The sequence below is a fragment of the Musca domestica genome, unplaced genomic scaffold, assembly GCF_030504385.1.
Source record: "Musca domestica strain aabys unplaced genomic scaffold, Musca_domestica.polishedcontigs.V.1.1 6, whole genome shotgun sequence".
NCBI classification, from domain to species: Eukaryota; Metazoa; Arthropoda; class Insecta; order Diptera; family Muscidae; genus Musca; species Musca domestica.
This window is the reverse complement of record NW_026712363.1, coordinates 24,893,140-24,909,220: the sequence shown is the minus strand read 5'-3', so window position 1 is coordinate 24,909,220 and position 16,081 is coordinate 24,893,140. Positions and strand designations below refer to the sequence as shown.

Genomic DNA, 16,081 nt, shown 5'->3' with positions numbered 1-16,081 from the left:
ATAAAATAAAACATAAATAAAAATAAAAAATGCAATAAAACACAAATCTCTCTTTATCTCTACCACCACCTCTTTCAAATCCATTATTTCTTAAAAAATCCCAAAAAAAAAAAAAAAAACAAAATCCGTTTTTCTTTATCTATTCAAGCTTTATTTCGTAGTCGTCCTTGTCCTTAACCACAATGAAATGTTGCACAATTTGTTCTACTCAATGTTATTCTGCCCCTTTTCGGCGGATCGGTTGTGACGGAGGCGGCTATTATGAACACAGCCAATATTAGGCAAAGCTGCAACAGCTCCCAGCAATAGAATTTCATGTTATTCTCGTTTATGTGAATTTTAATTTGAAACTGATCGGCATGATGCGTTCGGTGATTACTTTATAGCTGATAAGCAAAAAAAAATCTGCTACTACGTTGACAGATTTCGTTGGAAAAATTGTTGATCTTTTCCGGGGAAAAAAATATATTTCTGAGATTTAGAATGGGAAATAATGTATAACACAGTGGGGTATAACGCTAAGCTTCTTAAGGAAACACGAGCCTTTGTTATGTACTGCCTAATATGACTCTAATGGTGGGGTCCGACTTCAGGGAGCTCTCAACAATCAATGGAGATGGAAAAAGAAATAGGCAAAAATAAATAAAATGGCACCATGAGCAGGGGACTTGGTCTATTTGTCCCCACCGCTTTGCCCATCCAACCTTGGAGCTATTGTCTAATCCTAAACGCTACATTTTGAAAGGCCCCTATTTCCACGGTACACTTACCTCACCTTAACATGCACCCTAGTAACCTCTCTCACAATTAACACTTAGGACAGCTATGGACAGACTCGAACGAAAAAGTATAAACAAGCCAAGACGAACTAACAACGACGAGGGTAGGAATCAGTCATCGATGAGAGCCCCTACGAATGAAGACGTGTGTGGCCACCGTTAAAGCACTCAGTGAAACAGACGTTACATTTACAGAGGGAGAGATGCTGTTGTCATTTCTAAGCCACTCGTCCGACAGCTGTTAAAATTATTCCAGCGACAGCTCATTATATTCTTTACAAGCGTACAATAGCATTTTGGTGAGAATTTTCCAGAAAAAAGTTATTCGTGATGGAGTTCAAGCGTGATAGTGTGATTTATTTATATTTGGTTGGAAAACCACAAGTGGCTATCGTTAGAGAACTGCAGCATTTAAATGTGAATAAATCTTTTGTGTCTCGTACCATCGCTCGTTACCGTGATACTGGTAGCTTAGCCCGACGTCAAGGAAGTGGACAACAACATCAGCAGCATTGAAAAACAAACAAGTAAAAAAGCTGTAAGTTCGGCCGGGCCGAACTTTTATTACCATCCACCATTTGGTACAAATTTCCAAAAAAAAAAAAAATAAAATCCGTTAAAAATTCTGTTAAAATAATAAAAATACGAATACGACGACGTGGACCTGCATAGACAATTTTCTGGCATGGGCTGAAGTATCCATTACGAACTTCACACGCGAAATTTGAAACAATCCCGGTAAATAATGTCGCTAAAATCATCAAAATACCGAATATCGGGGGGTACCGTTATATGGGGGCTATATGACGCCGTGGACCTGCATGGTTAATTTTTTGACTTAGGATGTAGTACCCATTACGAATTTCAAATACCAAATTTGAAACGATTCCGGTAAATAATGTCGCTAAAATCATCAAAATACCGAATATCGGGAGGTACCGTTATATGGGGGCTATATGATAACTTGGTCGCCGGCCATGGTCATGGTGCGGGCCCCCATAACAGACGATGGTCGCTCTCCGCTCGTATTAATCGACCTTGACATCAGAATAAATGGCGAATATTATCGCAAAAATATTCTGGAGAGTGAGGTGGATATTCCATCAGGACTCAGCAAAATCGCACTCAGCATGCGCCACCTAAGAATCGTTACAAAATGAGGTTCCTCACTTCATTTCCAGCGCAAAATGGTAACCAAAATCTGCGGATACCAATCTATTGGACTTTTGTGTCTTGAGTATTTTGGAAAGCAGGGATGGCACTAAAAAATACCAAAGTGTCGATCGATCACCTCAAGCAAGCGCTTCGCCGGGAATGAGCCAAAATACCGCAGAGCAACATTCGGGCAGCGTGTGACGGTTTCATTTAGTGCCAAAGGTGATCAATTCGAACAAATCTAAACTTATTCGAAAATTTTATGTTATTTCCGACATTAGATATTGTACGTCAAGGGATGCATTTTTTGGATGGTCCATACATATGTGAGAATATTATTTATTAAACCATAGTTGAAATCAAGTAGTAACAAAGATTTTTAGGAGGGAACAGATTTCCGAGGTATCCTCGTTTGACTTGTCGTCAGACCATTCCCAAACTGCCAAATAAGCACACAAACTGGATGAAGTACATAAAATATGTCAGTACGCATGTAAATCTTAACATTTCCATAAAGTCTGGAGTCGTGTCTGAAAAAAGGAAGGTCAGAAGAGAATGGCAGAAGCACCTCTCCCCTAGTTTTCGAGACAAACTAAAAGAATGTGAAAAACTACTAAAACATCCACTCAGATTAAACGAAGAGCGAAACTTAGAAATATTCCTAAATAACCTAGAATCCATAGAGAGAGAGATCTGATTACAGCTTATGGAAAGCCGCAAAAAAACTTGAGTAGACCTATCGCCCACGAATCTCCAATTCGCCTAGAAAATGGGACCTGGGCATAAACTACAGAAGAAAAAGTAAAGGCACCTTGAATCTGTGTTTACACCATCGACAGTGGTTCAACCTCTTACTGACGACATTGTTCCGAATCCAATACGATAAATCGAAATTTCTATAGCCTCGACGAAACTGAAAAAAAAAATCCGAATTCAAACCAAAAATGCTCAAGAAATTACCAACTACCTACTACAACATTCTTCGAGTAGGGTACTTCCCGTCTGCATGGAAAGAATCGGAAATAGTAATGATTCCCAAATCTGGAAAAGATGCAACGGAGGTCAAATCGTATAGAACTATCAGTCTTCTATATATACTCTCAAAGTTATTGCCGGCCATCAATTCGGCTTCTGTAAGAACCACAGTACTAGTGCACCGCATAGTCACAAAGACGTGGTGGGGACTCGTGATATAATCGTTCGAGGACGGCCGTTTACTTGGACGGAGATGCCCGCGGTAGATAGGTATGTTCGGGATTCGAGATCACAGTGGATATGTTCGGCAGGCGAATTCTTTGCCTTCACAAATCAATCAGAACTAGTTCGGCAGCTTACTGTGTGAGCACGTTGGCGTTTAGCTATTTGGCTCGTCTACAATGGCTGCGGAACTATTTTAGCTAGCACTACAGTTTATGATCACCTTTAATTGTCTACCAATATTCGAGCTATGATACTGTATGAATGAGCCCAAGCTCTTGCGAAACAATGAGCCTAAGACCCTATCTAAATGAATGAGCCAGCCACTCAACTGAATGAGAGCCAGCCAGTTCAAAAAAGGTAGTCTCTGCTAACAATTCTTTTAGTCGCAGGACGGAAAATTATTGATAAAATCACTAATTATCCTCTTCCCCCATGTGCAGTGGCAAGCCTGTCCGAAGCGTAACCCAAACCGAAGCGTATTTGTGATAGGATTTACCAACTAAATGAGAATTATTTGCCTTGTGCCGTATTATGTCGACGAATTTAGAAATTTGCAGGAACACCTTGCAATTGCGCCGTGACATACAACAATTTTATAGTCTCCACTATGCATAGTATGAAGGGTATAGGATCGAAGATGTGCCATATCAATCCACAATATCGTATAGCCGCCCATATAATGGTACCCCCCATTATTCGGTATTTTGGTGATCTTAGCCACATTTTTCAATGAAATTGTCTGTAAATCCACTCCAACAGTTACTTCTGAGTAAGTTTCACCTTGGAGGAGTATTGTATATATAGGTCCACGATATCGTATGTACCCCATATAACGGTACCTCCCGATATTCGGTCTTATCGGGCTATACCGTTATGAGGGCTATACGAAGACGTGAACCTGCACAGACAATTTTCTGTCATAGGCTTTAGTATCCATTACGAACTTCAAATACCAAATTTAAAATATTTCCGGTGAATAATGTCGCCTAAATCACCAAAATACCCAATATCGGGAGGTACCATTATATGGGGCTATACGAAGACGCGGACCTGCACAGACAATTTTCTGTCATAGGCTTTAGTATCCATTAAGAACTTCAAATACCAAATTTGAAACAATTCAGGTGAATAGTGTCGTTAAAATCATCCAAATACCGAATATCGGAAGCTACCGTTATATGAGGGCTATACGAAGACGTGAATCTGCACAGACAATTTTCTGTCAAAGGCTGTAGTATCCATTACGAACTTCAAATACCAAATTTGAAACTATTCCGGTGAATAATGTCGCTAAAATCATCAAAATACCGAATATCGGGAGTTACCGTTATATGGGAGCTATACCGAAACGTAGACCTACATGGCTCATTTTCTGTCATAGGCTGTAGTATCCATTACGAACTTCAAATACCAAATTTGAAACATTTTCTTTTCATTGTTTTGACCACATGCCCTGCAATAGCTTTTTTGTACTCACGATCCTCACGATCTCGGCTTGTGTTAATGGATTGTGGTTTTTCAGAATTTCACAACAAAAACCGCAAAGTTGTGTCGTAAACAATGGCAAATTGAAACCTTCCTTCAATCGTTTCGATTTGTGTGATTCCCCCGAATTGTTTTTATTTTGCCTTAAATTAAATGGTTGTGTGCGCCTTAATTGATTAGTTCGTCTACAACTTGTGGCGAAAAAAGTACGACAATGAAGTTATTCAATTTATATTTTCTAGTGTTTCTATTATTGAACCTCTTGATTACCATGACCCAAGCCGATGTAGTTACAGCGTCAAAGAATAACTGCTGTAAATTTAGTTGTGGAGATAATTGTAAAGGTGAGTATCAGGAATTCACAAACGCAATATTTTTCAATATTTTTTTCAATTTTTTAATTTGCTGTAGTTTAAGCAACAACAACAACAACAAACCACATTAAAAAAACAACATTTGCGGACTTGGAATTCGTCCACACAACGTCGAGGAGAAACTACTGAAACATTATTTTTGCTGCAGAAATGTGAAATTTGGAAATTTGCCTCCAAAAGAAGAATACAGGCAATCGCATCGACACAGCTGCTGGGACAATGAACTGTCAAGCCGAATTTGGAATTGAAAATGTCGAATGAAAAATTATTGAAATTTATTAAAATTTTTTGAAAAATACATATCATAACCGTGCAATTGCACGGACCTATTTTACCTACTTAGGCAACAGATTAAGGCTCTATCAGACGAAATGTTTTTTTACATATGTAATGTCAAGTTTTCCATATGTAGAAGTTGCAGAAATCGTTGTGAAATACATGCTTAAAGTACATTCCTTTTTTTGACAACCATATAAATATACAGGGTGAGATGAGAAAACTGCAATCAATTTCAGACTGCTGTCATTTCTAAGCCACGCGTCCGACAGCTGTTCAAATTATTCCAGCGACAGCTCATTATATTGTTGACAAGCGTTCCAAAGCATTTTGGTGAGAATTTTGCAGAAAAAAACATATTCGTGATGGAATTCAAGCGTGATGGTGTGATCTCCTTATATTTAGCTGGAAAGCCACAAGTGGCTATTGTTAGAGCACTCCATCATTTAAATGTGAATAAATCTTTTGTGTCACATACCATCGCTCATTACCGGTACTCTATTGGTAGCGTAGCCCGACGACGTCAAGGAAGTGGACGAAAGACAACAGCAACATCAGCAGAAATGGTTCGAAAATTAAAGAAGTGACTTAATCGAAATCTGCGTCCCAGTGGCCAACAAATGGCTCGAGAGCTGAACACACCGCAATATTCCATTCGGCAAATATTAAAAAATGAGCACGGGGTAAAGCCATTGAAATTCCAAAAAATGCCACAACTTACACCGCAACCAGAAAGAAAATAGACTCAAAAGAGCTAAAGAGCTGCTTCGCTTGGCCGAAATTGGTAAACTGCCGAATCGAATTTGGTTCCCGCCGATGAGAAAACATTCGTTGTTCAGCAGTTTGTAAACAAACCAAATGATAGTGGTTACTTGCCAAAGAATGTGCACTGGCAAATGTGCACCTTCGGTTGGCTACCAGAACTCAAGCGCTGGCCATGGTGATGGTGTGGGCCGCCATAACAGCCGATGGTCGCTCTCCGCTCGTATTAATCGACCGTGACATCAGAATAAATGCCAAATATTATCGCGAAAATATTCTGGAGGGTGTATTACAGCCTTGGGCACGCAAACATTTTGGCCGCAGACCTTGGACATTCCCAAAGGACTCAGCACGCGCCACCCAAGACTAGTTACCAAATGAGGTTCCTCGCTTCATTTCCAGCGCACAATGGCAACCAAAATCTCCGAATACCAATCCTTTGGACTACTGTGTCTGGAGTATTTTGGAAAACAAGGTTGGCATTAAAAAATACCAAAGTGTCGATCGATCACCTCAAGCAAGCGCTTCGCCGGCAATGGGCGTGATGGTTTCATTGGCCATTTCAAGGCCATAATTCGTGCCAAAGGTGACCAATTCGAACAAATCTAAACTTATTCCAAAAAATTTGATGATATTTGCGAATTTTTTGTTTTCATTCAATAAATTTAAAATAAGTTAAAAAGCAGTAAGTTCGGTCGGGTCGAACTTTGAATACCCTTCACCATTTGGAAAGAATTTGGAAATTTTCAAAAAAAAAAAAAAAAATCCGTTATATAGGGACGTTCCGTTATATTGGAGCTATACGAAGACATGGACCTTCCCAGACAATTTTCAGTCTTAGGCTGTAGTACCCATTACGAACTTCAAATACCAAATTTGAAATATTTCCGGTGAATAATGTCACTAAAATCATCAAAATTCCGAATATCGGGAGGTACCGTTATATGTGGGCTATACGAAGACATGTACCTGGACAGACAATTTTCGGTCATAGGCTGTAGTACCCATTATGAACTTCAAATAACAAATTTGAAACAATTCCGGTGTATAATGTCGCTAAAATCATCAAAATACTGAATATCGGGAGGTACCATTATATGGGGGCTATAACAAAACGAGGATCTACATGGCTCATTTTCTGTCTTAGGCTGTAGTATTCATTACGAACTTCGAATACCAAATTTGAAGCAATTCGGGTGAATAAAGTCGCTATAATTATCAAAATACCGAATATCGGGAGGTACCGTTATGTGGGAGCTATACGAAGACGTGGACCTGCACAGACAATTTTCTGTCTTAGGCTGTAGTATCCATTACGAACTTCAAATGCCAAATTTTAAACAATCCCGGTGAATAATGTCGCTACAATCATCAAAATACCGAATATAGGGAGGTACCGTTATATGGGGGCTATACGAAGACGTGAACCTACACAGACAATTTTCTGTCATGGGCTGTAATATCTATTACGAACTTCAAATACCAAATTTGAAACAATTCCGGTGAATAATGTCACTAAAATCATCAAAATACGGAATATCGGGAGGTGGGGTTATATGGGGGCTATACGAAGACGTGGACCTGCACAGACAATTTTCTGTCATAAGCAGTAGTGTCCTTTACGAACTTCAAATACCAAATTTGAAACAATTCCGGTGAATAATGTCGTTAAAATCATTAAAATACCGAATATCGGAAGGTACCGTCATATGGAGCTTATACCAAAACGTTGACCTAAATGGTCCATTTTCAATACCAAAAGTCTTGCAGACATAATATACATTTGGGTAAAATGTTATGAACCTATGAAGTAGGTTCGTTCGGAAGCTAAAGTGATTTCCACAGACGGACGGACATCGCTAAATCGACAGTAAAATTTTATGCTGATCAAGAACCTATATACTTTGTGGGGTCTAAAATGTATATTTCGTGGTGTTACAAACGGAATGACAAACCTAATATACCCTCCATACTATGGTGGAGGGTATAATAATTTACTGCACAGAAAGAGAAAGCATTATCCGATTTTGAGCTTGAACCAAATATGAACTACAAATACCAACTTTGGGACAAATCTGTGAATAAATGTTGCAAAAATCATGAAAAATCTGAATATTGGGAGGTACCGTTACAAGGGGGCTATACCAAAACGTGGACCGATATATCTCATTTTCAATACCAATCATCCTAGACACAATACAAATTGTTCTGCCAAATTCGGTGGGGTTTACGACGTATAATTTTAGGGATGTTACAAACGGAATGGCAAAGTTAATATACCCTGCTTTCCAAGGTGGAGGGTATAAAAATGGAATACTTCGGTCGACTATAGCTGTTATGTCACGCACATTTCCATATTTTTCAAAATTTTGCATATATCGATATAGTTCAAAATCTGCCACATTGTTATATTTATATCAGTCTTAGGTCAGATACGAATTGGTCAATATTGGCCAAGTGTTTCGGAACTTTCCTCATAAAGGGTTAACAGTTTGAATAATCATAACTCAAGGCTGGGGGTATACATCTGTCGGCAAAACCGACTGATACTATTTAACTTGTCTTTAAGACCTATAACTTCGTCGAACATTCCACAACAGCTAGTACCGCAGCCAAATAAGCAACAGTTATCCATAGCTCTATCCTCTTCTGGTCTGGCATGGGAAATCAAGAGACTATGCATAGGAGAGAGAGAGCGAGAGAGATGAATACTTCATTGTTTTTAAAGGAAACTTTGTTATTTTAACAGCCGATGATTAAAATGTGGTCTCATCGAGGCCTACGAACCAACATTTGCCGTCTTATCGATTTGATCTGTATTCTTTGTTTTATAATTTAATTATAACTCGGATTGCCTTGGTATTTTTTTTAAACCGATTTTCTGTGGTTTCTTTTTTTATATCCTCCACCTCCATAGTATGGAGGGTATATTAAGTTTGTCATTCCGTTTGTAACACCTCGAAATATACATTTTAGACGCCACGAAGTATAAATTTTCTTGATCAGCATAAAATTTTATTGTCGATTTAGCGATGTCCGTCCGTCTGTGGAAATCACTTTAGCTTCCGAACGAATCTGCTTCATAGGTTGATAAAATTTTACTCAAATCTGTATTATGTTTGCAGGACTTTTGGTATTGAAAATGAGCCATGTAGGTTCACGTTTTGTGTATAGGCCCCATATGACGGTACCTCCCGATATTCGGTATTTGAAGTTCGCAATGGATACTAAAGTCTATGACAGAAAATTGTCTGTGTAGGTCCACGTCTTCGTATAGCCCCAATAAAATCGCACCTCCTGATATTCGGTATTTTGATGATTTTAGCGGTATTATTCACCGGAATTGTTTCAAATTTGGTATTTGAAGTTCGCAATGGATACTACAGCCTATGACAGAAAATTGTCTGTGTAGGTCCACGTCTATAGCCTCCATATAATCGCACCTCCCTGTATTCAATATTTAGACAATTTTAGCCACATTATTAACCGGAATTGTTTAAAATTTGGTATTTGAAGTTCGAAATGAATACTACAGCCTAAGATAGAAAACTGTCTGTGCAGGTCTACGTCTTCGTATAGCCCCCATATGATGGTACCTCCCGATATTCGGTATTTTGGTGATTTTAGCGCCATTATTCACCGGAATTGTTTCAAATTTGGTATTTGAATTTCGTAAAGGACACTACAGCCTATGACAGCAAATTGTCTATGCAGGTTCACGTCTTCGTATAGCCTCCATATGATGGTACCTCCCGATATTCGGTACTTTGATGATTTTAGCGACATTATTCACCGGAATTGTTTCAAATTTGGTATTTGAAGTTCGCAATGGATACTAAAGCCTGTGACAGAATATTCTCTGTGCAGGTCCACGTCTTCGTATAGCCCCCATATAATCGCACCTCCCTATATTCGGTATTTTGATGATTTTAGCGCCATTATTCACCGGAATTGTTTTAAATTTGGTATTTGAAGTTCGTAATGGATACTACAGCCTATGACAGAAAATTGTCTGTGCAGGTCCACGTCTTCGTATAGCCCCCATATAACCGCACCTCCCGATATTCGGTATTTTGATGATTTTAGCGCCATTATTTACCGGAATTGTCTCAAATTTGGTATTGGCAGTTCGTAATGGATACTAAAGCCTGTGACAAAATATTGTCTGTGCAGGTCCACGTCTTCGTATAGCCCCAATGTAACGATACCTTCCGATATTCGGTACTTTGATGATTTTAGCTGCAATATTCACCGGAATTGTTTCAAATTTGGTATTTGAAGTTCGTAATAGATACTACAGCCTCTGACAGCAAATTGTCTGTGCAGGCCCACGTCTTCGTATAGCCCCCATATAATCGCACCTCCCGATATTCGGTATTTTGATGATTTTAGCGACATTACTCACCGGAATTTTTTCAAATTTGGTATTTGAAGTTCGCAATGGATATTAAATTCTATGACAGAAAATTGTTTGTGCAGGTCTACGTCTTCGTATAGCCCCCATATGACCGCACCTCCCTATATTCGGTATTTTGATGATTTTAGCGGCATTATTTACCAGAATTGATTCAAATTTGGTATTTACAGTTCATAGTAGGTACTACAGCCTATGACAGAAAATTGTCTGTGTAGGTCCACGTCTTCGTATAGCCCCCATATAATGGTACCTCCCGATATTCGGTATTTTGATGATTTTAGCGCCATTATTCACCGGAATTGTTTCAGAATTGGTACTTGAAGTTCGTAATGGATACTAAAGCCTGTGGCAGAATATTGTCTGTGCAGGTCCATGTCTTCGCATAGTCAGCATATAACGGTACCTCCCGATATTCGGTACTTTGATGATTTTAGCGACAATAGCTTATGGCAAAAATTGCCTATGCAGGTGCACGTCGTCGTATATACCCTAAAATAACGGCTACATTCGGTATTTTTAAGATTTTAACAGAATTTTTAACGGATTTTATTTTTTGAGATTTGTAAAATTCTTTCCAAATAGTGGAGGGTATTCAAAGTTCGGCGCGGCCGAACTTACAGCTTTTTTACTTGTTTTAAATTTATGTTTATGACTTTTTCCTTCCAGAGCTCTTGGGAGGGTGGTGTGCAAATATGATATACTTCAAGTCCGCAACGAAGATTTCCAACTTGTCAGTCGGTGGGAGCCAACTTCTAAGAACTGTCACACAACTTTGGAGCCGTTTTCGAACATCACCATGTTAGTGAAGAACCTGTCCTGCATATTCCAATATTTGGTTATAGTTACTGTTTTGATTGGATGTTTCATCAAACTCGAAGTGAGTGGCATTGGAAGTAATCTTCTACCATTAACTCGCCCAAACTGTGGCTTGTTTAGTTGTGGCGTATTATCGCATACAAGAGACAAAAAAAATAATAAAACGACCTTTCCCTTCAGTTTTTTCTTTATTTCAAAATAATAATTAAAATGCAAGTTTTGACACTATAATACCATCGAGCGTTGTTTTTATTGTGTGTATATCCTCAGCTATTGTCCGTTTACCTTAACATATTTTGAGGTGATGGTTATGTTTCAGCAACCTAGTGTCGCAATTTTTGTTTTTTTCGGGGATCGGGGGAACACAACTTAGTCCTGCGCATGTGATTTGTGTTTGACTCCGTAGCAGAAAATCCAATCCCAGGATTATGTCCTCACTTGAGTCTGGGAGAACTAGGAATTCAATGGAATGTAGAGTCGACATTTCTCGAATATTACATCCGCGCAAAGAGTTTGATTGATGTGCCGTCAGGAACCGTCAGCTAAATTTATATATTTGCTATTAAGCGTGAGTCTTTGAACTATAGAGAGGTTCCGCCGTGGTAGGAAACCTGGAACCCACATCTCCTACCTCCCTGAGGGCTCGCTGTTAGTTTCCCTATTGCTAACGACAATATACAATAATCTCCACCCCGTCAACACTCACAGAAGAACGGCAGTCGGCTGCGAACTGTCTCTCTTGGCCACATCTACGACAGGCAGTGGAGGGATAGAAACCTCTTTCGGTGTCCTTTCTTGGTTCGACATGCTCGATCTGTCTATAGTGGTCTCAGGCAATGCTTGGTATAGATGGTATATCTTCGAGATCTTTCGCCATCTCCAGTAGGCCCGCCAGATCCTTCTGCCTGATGTACCACATATACTCGGGAAGGACATTTTTAAACATTTGCTCCACTCTTTGCTCCTCAGTGTAGTCGGTATGCCTCATTAGGTCCTGCATCGACAACATGTAGTCTTTAAACAACTCCTGAGGATTCTGTTTTCTCTGACGTATCTCGTCTTCTATGTATTCCATAAATTGCGGAGGGAGGAAGAACTTTAAAACGTCTTTCCGGAATCCCTCCCGTCCATGGAGAACCTCAGGCATCATTTTTACCAGGTCGTTAATGAGGATTTGGTACATCTCGACTCGTTCTTTCAGTCTCTCCACGAATTCAAACGGCTTACTCTCCCCATTGAAACTTATACCCCACTTCTGAGCCTACTCAGCGTTACTCTAAAAATCGAGTGTTTTCCTGCTTCTAGAGGATGGCAACCTGTGGCGCCGTGCCTTCCATCTAACTCAGCTTCCGCGGTGGTACTGTCTTCGTCTCCTTTTCGTGAATAGCTTGGAGTTCTAGCAGTCTCTTCATCATTTCCGGATCTTGCAACTGGGCTAAGAACATGATAAACCTTCTTCTCTGTTCTTCCACGGTTCCTTCTACTTTACAATCGAATTCCTCTAGATTACTATTTGGGTCGTCTTTTCGGAGGCTGTACGCCCAGTAGACACGCAATTATAATGCCATTTCGCTCTTTCGTTAGCTTAGCACTTTACTTACTCACACAATGACACTTCACTTATCACACTTTAAACCCGTACGCCGTCTAACTCTTTCTGTCCCTGCTCGGGCGTCACTGTAACGTCAGGATTTCTCCCCTTGGGCTGGAATAGCTCACCGGGTTCCAGGGGTTCGTACAGAAATGTTGAGACAGAAAGAGATAGACAGAGGTTTGATTGAAACTCATGCTATGTTTATTATACGGGAAATAAAAATGATCCTAATCATCTTCGGTCCGGATTGAAAGTTGTTCCTCAACTCGAGACCTGGATAAGTACTCGAGAAAAAAGTGGACAAGGATTTGTGAGCTCAGAATTCGGGATGGATTCAGTGCGAGAGACTTGGATAAGTACTCAAGCAGACCACAGGATATTCAAGGATACGGTTGCAAGAGGCCTTAAAAAGTACTCAAGCACTACAGGATATTCAAGGATTCAGTTGCAAGAGACCTTAATAAGTACTCAAGCACTACAGGATATTCAATGATACGGTTGCAAGAGACCTTAATAAGTTCTCAAGCACTACAAGGATCTAGGATACGATTGCAAGAGACCTTAATAAGTACTCAAGCACTACAAGGATCTATGATGCGGTTGCAAAAGGCCTTTACAAACACTCAAGCACTACAAGCTTCTAGGATACGGTTGCAAGCACCACAAGGATCTAGGATACGGTTGGAAAATACCATAATAAGCACTCAAGCACTACTGGATATTCAAGGATACGGTTGCAAGAGACTTTAATAAGTACTCAAGCACTACAGGAGATTCAAGGATACTGTTAAGTACTCAAGCACTACAAGATATTCAATGATACGGTGCAAGAGACTTTAATAAGTAATCAAGCACTACAGGATATTCAAGGATACGGTTTCAAGAGACCTTAATAAGTTCTCAAGCACTACAAGGATCTAGGATACGATTGCAAGAGACCTTAATAAGTACTCAAGCACTACAAGGATCTATGATACGGTTGGATGCGGTTATGTTCGGTTGCAAGAGACCTCGATAAATACTCAAGCACTACAGGATATTCAAGGATACGGTTGCAATAGACCTTAATACTTACTAAAGTACTGCAAGCATCTAGGATACGGTTGCAAGAGACCTTAATAAGTACTGAAGCACTACAAGGATCTAGGAAACTAGGACTATAAGAATACCACCGGGATTCAAGGGTTAGAGGCCTAGATAAGTACTCTAAGGAATGATGTCACTTACCGAAGCTGGTGTTGTCAAGGTTTGGCACTTCCTGCTGCATTCTGTCATTGACTGCCCTTTTATACCCGGCTCCACCACGTGTTCACTGTGAAGTAACGGGAACTTATTTAAAATAAATTTGGTTATCACAACAACATTACATGTCACCGCCAATGGTGATGATGAGTGGTCACTGATCTGTTGTTGTGATAACCGTGCACCTGCAATGTGTACTGAGGCCCACCAGAAAGAAAATACATGAATATGCAGTTGACATATTCTGTTTATTTAATTTTGTACATAACATTGTGTAGGAAAAATGGACAGAGGATTTTTGTCGTCAAACTTTTTGGTAGGGAAGTACCAGAAGGAGAGGACCGATGTATCCCATCTATTTGAAGAGGACCGGATGCTTATTTCGAGTTTTGTACTCGTTAACCTCATCCGGTTGCATCTGCTATTTATATGCCTTGGAAAAATGACTAATATCTCAAATATCGATATGAGCTGACGCATTTCATATTCATTAAGTCGGAAGCTACGCATCTATCAGATTGTTTTCATCATAGTTCCTGCGTAAAATGACATTTCAACATTTCTATTGTGTCTTACTTTTTTTTTGTGATTTTTTTCATTCCTATGGTATTGTCGTCGTCTTATTTAACACGAACAAAACCTAATCGTGGTAGATTTTTGGCGAAATAAAAATGGATATTCTAACACCGTGGGATGTTGTAAAAGGACCTTACTTAATGAAAACGAACATGCAACCTGCTCAAGATTTATGATATGTGAAATATACAAATATAAAGCAAAATTATGAAATAACAAAAATAATATTAGAACCAGTAAATATAGTATTAAAGTCGGGCGGGGGCAACTTAATGATACCCTACACCACTTTGCTAATTTAGTAGAGCTCCACATAACAATTAAAAGTTTCTATGGGAGAATTCAATCATACACGCTATGATTATAATTATAATTTAAAGCTCAAAAGACCAAAAATATGCCGAAGCATTTGTATCTTTTAAATTCGGACTTGTATTGTCCATTTGATATATATGGAAGCCATATATTAAAACCTGAACCGATCTTGATTTAATTTGGCAAAGATATTTCTGAGCTGTATTTGATATATTTCCCTAAATATTGTTGTTACGGAGTGCATATTGCGGCTGTTGGTAACAAATATAACAAATCGGATGTACAATATATATGGGAACAATATATATATAGCTATATCTGAACCGATCTCCACCAAATTTGACATACTAGCTTCTAAAAGTTTCAAATTTCATCCCATTTGGGCAAATATCAGACGTTTGGTGTACCATAAAAGGTAAATCGGACAAAGTTATATATGGGAGCTATATCCAAATTTGAACCGATCTCGATAAAATTTAGCAAAGGTATTTCTGAGCTGTATTTGATATATTTCCCCCAAATATTGTTGTTACAAAGTGCATATTACGGCAACATCAGCAGAAATGGTTCGAAAAGTAAAGAAGTGACATGAAATCCGCGTCGCAGTGGCAAAAAATGGCTCGTGAGCTGAACACATCGCAATATTTCATTCCGCAAATATTGAAAAATGAGCTCGGGGTAAAGCCATTGAAATTCCAAAAAATACCACAACTTACACCGCAACAGAAAGAAAATAGACTCAAAAGAGCTAGAGAGTTGCTTTGCTTGGCTGAAAGTCGTAAACTGCCGAATTTGGTTTTCTCCGATGAGAAAACATTCGTTGTCTAGCAGTTTGTAAACAAACAAAATTATGGTGTTTACTTGCCAAAGAGGTCAGCTGAAAAAATGTGCACCTTCGGTTGGCCACCAGAACTCAAGCGCCGGCCATGGTGATGGTGTGGGCCGCCATAACAGCCGATGGTCGCTCTCCGCTCGTATTAATCGACCGTGGCATCAGAATAAATGCCGAATATTATCGCGAAAATATTCTGGAGGGTGTATTTAAGCCTTGGACACGCAAACATTTTGACAGACCTTGGACATTCCAACA

General features: G+C 39.3%; 2 long non-coding RNA genes across 2 annotated transcripts; both read left to right on the top strand.

Annotated features, from left to right (window-relative positions):
- Positions 1-924: 924 nt before the first annotated feature.
- LOC131805746 (uncharacterized) lies at positions 925-11,495 on the top strand. Its single transcript, XR_009343805.1, has 2 exons — positions 925-1,306; positions 11,115-11,495. It is a non-coding gene; the product is annotated as an uncharacterized LOC131805746 (long non-coding RNA).
- LOC131805745 (uncharacterized) lies at positions 4,019-5,309 on the top strand. Its single transcript, XR_009343804.1, has 2 exons — positions 4,019-4,963; positions 5,031-5,309. It is a non-coding gene; the product is annotated as an uncharacterized LOC131805745 (long non-coding RNA).
- Positions 11,496-16,081: the final 4,586 nt, after the last annotated feature.